Source organism: Silene latifolia, chromosome 1, assembly GCF_048544455.1.
Source record: "Silene latifolia isolate original U9 population chromosome 1, ASM4854445v1, whole genome shotgun sequence".
In the NCBI taxonomy this organism is placed as follows: Eukaryota; Viridiplantae; Streptophyta; class Magnoliopsida; order Caryophyllales; family Caryophyllaceae; genus Silene; species Silene latifolia.
Genome location: NC_133526.1, coordinates 25,725,010 through 25,729,823, shown reverse-complemented (window position 1 = coordinate 25,729,823; position 4,814 = coordinate 25,725,010). Strand labels below are relative to the sequence as shown.

General features: G+C 35.0%; 1 long non-coding RNA gene across 1 annotated transcript; it reads left to right on the top strand.

Annotated features, from left to right (window-relative positions):
* The first annotated feature begins 208 nt into the window (after window positions 1-208).
* Window positions 209-3,283, top strand: LOC141656967 (uncharacterized). The gene is made up of 4 exons (XR_012548628.1): window positions 209-481; window positions 1,939-2,144; window positions 2,276-2,450; window positions 3,062-3,283. It is a non-coding gene; the product is annotated as an uncharacterized LOC141656967 (long non-coding RNA).
* The last annotated feature ends 1,531 nt before the right edge of the window (window positions 3,284-4,814 follow it).

Genomic DNA, 4,814 nt, shown 5'->3' with positions numbered 1-4,814 from the left:
GGTTCTACAAAAGACCGATGCCAATTGTAATTTAAATAGATATTGGCATCGGTTTCATTTAAAAAACCGATGCCAATAGTGTATTTGGATAATTGACATCGGCTGTAAGTATGCGACCAATGCCAGTTTAGCGATATTACCATCGGTCATAAATTAAAACCGATGCCAAAGCAAAGTAGATTTCTCTATAAACAAAACACACTTTTACATTCCAACTTAACCCTACATACAACCGTCATCTCCCTCTCATATCACCACTCACCAACACTTTTTTCCACTTTCCCATCGGATTCCTCCACACCGCCGTCATCCAACTTAAACTTGAGTTGGACCGTCATCGGATTCCTCCACACCGCCACCATACAACTCTTCTCCGCGTTCATTCCTGAAGATTTTGTGCGCCGCTTCATCTTGTTGTTCATTCGATCTGCTCGTTACACTATTACATCGTCTCCTTCATCATTTTTGGTCTCTTCAATTGGTAAGTTTGTTATTCTTTGTCGAATTTTTTGTTTTGAATTTCAATTAAAGTAAACCCTAATTCCCAATTTGTTTTCATTATAATGTAAATTTGATAATTTTATTGCTCCGATCCATATACTGTCAATCATACTAATTGGTCATGTTAGATTGTTCATATCTTGTTGGACCTTATCATACCTTGTTATATTCATATTATTAATTGTATATGGAGCATGTATTATTCTGATTTTAGGGTGGTAGTTTGATATTGTGGGTCTGCTAGATTATGTGAAGGCTGAAAAAATCTGATGGTATTAGGCTGAAACATTAGACAAAGTAATGTGGCATTAGGTTGATCATCCGCAATGCCACCTGAGCCAAATGGCAGCTTAATTGTTTTGAAATATGAATAAGTAGCTTCGAGTGTGGGAAACTTGACTGCTGCGGCATTAAGAATTATTGCTTGATTTGCGACTGGGGTCTACAAAAATAGCAACAAAACCAAAAATTGACAACAAACTTTGATCATTGTAATAAACTAATAACCTTTCTACCATGTTTTTTATGATCAGACATATCAGCAAAATAGAATATTAATTCTCAATGTAGTGAAATGTCAAAAACTAGACAAGACATAGCAAAATTTTTGTGAAATATCGAGAATAGAATACGATCGTCAATCAATAGCTTGTCTTTTACTAAGGATGTGAATAGCAAGAACAGGTAAACCAAAGAAAAACATAGGGAATCAAGCACACTGTATAAATTAAACTCCCTCCGTCTCATTCAGTTGTTTACCTTTTATATTCTTTGTGAGAGTATTTTAATTATAGGTAAACAAATGAATGAGACGGAAAGAGAATGTAATAATAACTAGACAACATGTTAATGTTCTTGTGAAAGCAATTAATAAAAAGAATGGCATTTTCAAAACATATTAAATAAGCTAGAACTAAAATACCACAAAGTTTAGCTTTTTTACCGCTTCATATACAGTACAGTCCGTCTCTTATAAGACATTCTCTCTTGTGAGACAAATACCTCATTTAGTTATAGGTTTAATTTGTTAGTCTCACATGAAAGACCGTCTCAAACTCAAAGTCAGAGGTCTTGTAGAGAAATGGGAGCTTGAAATTTCCCCAACTTTCTGTCAACCTCGGTCTAACAGAGAACAAAATGCTCTAATTTCTAACTTTCTGTTGTAACTTTAACAAAGTTGTTGCCTTTTTTTAACTCATTTCGTTGCCCAAAGCGATTTTTCTTGTAGTGAGTGTTGTTATTTACTTGGATGAAGTATTCTATGATTATCTGGAAAAAAAAAACAATTAGCTACTGCGTACTGTGATTACTTGCTATGCAATGCAATCATACTCGTTAAAACAGGATGATGCTGGTTGACAATGATGTCTTAATATTGAGAATTTTGTTGTTTTATGGTATGGAAGATTGTAATTGGGTTTTGTTGTTGTTGGTAAGCTACGAAGTATAAGCTCAAGGACATGGTGTTGCGTTATGAAAAAATTCAAGCTTGCCCAAACAATTGCATACTATATCGAGATCAATTTGAATCATTACAAAGTTGCCCTCTATGCAATGTGTCGAGGTACAATAAAAAGGAAGGAGTTCCGGCTAAGGTCCTGTGGTATTTTCCTATAATACCAACGTTTAAACCATTTCCGAAGGTAAAGTGAAAGTCTTAAATTCTCATTTTTTCCAATCTTTTATGTCTTAAATTCTCCATTTGTGTTTTTCTTGTGCAACCATTCTTATATTCTAAATAAATAATTTTATATATATTATATATGTCAAGCAGGACAAGCAAGTCCCAAAGGAACTCAATTCAACATCATCCGATAGTAATAAAATTCCTTCCAAGTATTCTCAACAAATGATTGACGAGCTTAGCGAGGTGTGGATTTCATATGTTAGTGAAAATGATCAGCCGGGTGACGACGACGATGATGATCTATTTGAGTTGTAGCTTGATGGTATTTTTTCTTGGTTTTGATTTACTTTTTATCATAAAACAATTTTTTTTCACTAGGAAAGTTTGAGTTTATTTTTCGTACTTCTATGAGATGTTTATTGGCCTGTCCAATACCAAATCCAATACCATCGAGTGGCGTCCTAGCATTATCTTTAAACTATTTTGCATTCATAGAAAATTGTTTATTTGTCTATTATAATTTTTTTAAGACATTTTGTTTCTTCAGCTTGCTTCTGAATAGCGACAAATTAAAGTATGCTCTTATTTCAATCGTCATTGGTCTATGGTAGGATAGTCATTCATATTCTCTAACTCATCCCATACTAGTTGTAGCTGGATAAAGTATTCCTTATTCCTCAATGCCGCTATTCTTCATATTAATTTCACACGAGTCTCTGTTTAAGTTGAATTTCCGTACTCCATTTGTGACTATGTTCCTTCTTTCCAAAGTATCGCATACTTCATGAGTTTATTTATATGAAGACAATGCAAACTATAAAAGTACTTCAATTTCATTTCTCCTTCTTAATTGTTCGAAATTGTAGTTTATTTCTCTTTCTAAGTTGTTCTAAGTTACAACTTAGCTAATCATTATTTTGTTCTTGTTTACAGTTTGTTTCAGGTTCAGCAATTATTGAAGAAATGAACGGGGTTCGGGAGCTTTAGGCTTTATATTGTGAAGAAAACATATGAAGTAGAGAGGATGATTTAGATACTTTAATAGTTAAGAGGTTTTTTATGTATTTGATTGTGTTGGTGAATACAAAATGTTGAACGATTGTATTGGATTTGGTTTTGTTGGTATCCAACTTGGTTTTGCAGGTTGTTATTAAATTTGGATTGTTCAATTTATAGGCAGATGTTGCCAAATTTTCTATAGCTTTTTTTATTATAAAATGCACGTCATATAATTTATTTATTTGGCACGAAAAAAGAAAAATGGCATTGTTGTAATCGATGATTAACATCAGTTCTTATGGTAAGACCGAATCTATCAGTTCTTATGGTAAGACCGAATCCAAAATCTGTAAATTGGCATCGGTTTTCTGTCAACAACCGCTGCCAATATGTGTAAATTGGCATCGGTTTTAAACCGATGCCAATTGAAAATAACCGATACCAATATGTGTAAATTGACATCGGTTGTGAACCGATGCCAATTGAGAAAAGTGTCACTGGCATCGCCCGCATTGGCATCGGTTGGGAACCGATGCCAATCACTGTTTAAAACCGATGCCAATTGCGTTAATTGTACTAGTGGCTTGAGAGGATTCTCAAAATTCCTAACCATCTCCCTATAACGGTCTCGAGAAGGACTTAAGGTGTGTAATGTGTGTAATGTGTAAAAGGCTAAGTGAGGGTGCTAGCTGACCATCTTCATCAATGTCTTGATTAAATATAGACTTCAACAGTATTCCGTTCAACATTTGGATTTGATACGCTATCTTGATCAGATTCTTGGTCTAGAACATACCTCGGCTTTTGTTCAGATTCTTGATTCGGGTTTTTGAAGATAACTTTGACTTTGGATATTGACTTGACTTGCTTGATTGAGCCTTCTATTTTACTCTTGGATTACGGGCATAACTACAGCCTTGGATATTGAGCTTGGTCATTTCTCTTGATTGAGCATTTGTCTTTGATCATGCCTCGTATCGTCTTGAATTTTCTTATTACCATGGATTTGGGTCAGAGTAGCACCTTCTAATGTGAGACGGGTTGGTCTTTAGTATACACGGGTTGTTTATTGTGGAGAATGGGCTTGCCCTCCGTCATGGATCGTTAACAAGGGAGACTGTCTAGATTCGTCCTGGAATATTTTGAGATATGCTCGTCCTAAACTAGGGTTATAGCAAGGTTTCTATTGCCAGACATGGAATAGGTATGAAATGAACACGAAGTTTCAGGTCCTCTACAAATCAGAATGGAACATCATCTAAGTGCACTCACATCGATTGTCATGTGTTGTTGTTGTTTGTCCATTTTTAAAAAAACCAATTCTTGTTATCACAGGAAAAGGATAAAGGAAGAGATAGGATAGAATATGTGGATTGAAAAGTGTACTTTTATTGAAATGAAGAATGAATGTATGTATTTAACATAGACATTAGAAGACACATGACTCATGGGACAACCCCCAGGTTGTCAGTAGAAATGGAAACGAAGAAAGACACTAGAAAAAATATAAGATAGAAAGCCTAGGACTCAGACTTTGACTCGATCTTAGATCCAGACTCGTAATCATTGGCCCATTCTTGAACATTTTCTTTTCCAGCAACTGGCTTCGGCATCTGATTTTGAGCATTCATCCATTTGAGCACCTCGTCCTCATCATTGGAAACAATAGAAGGATATAGGCCCAAGA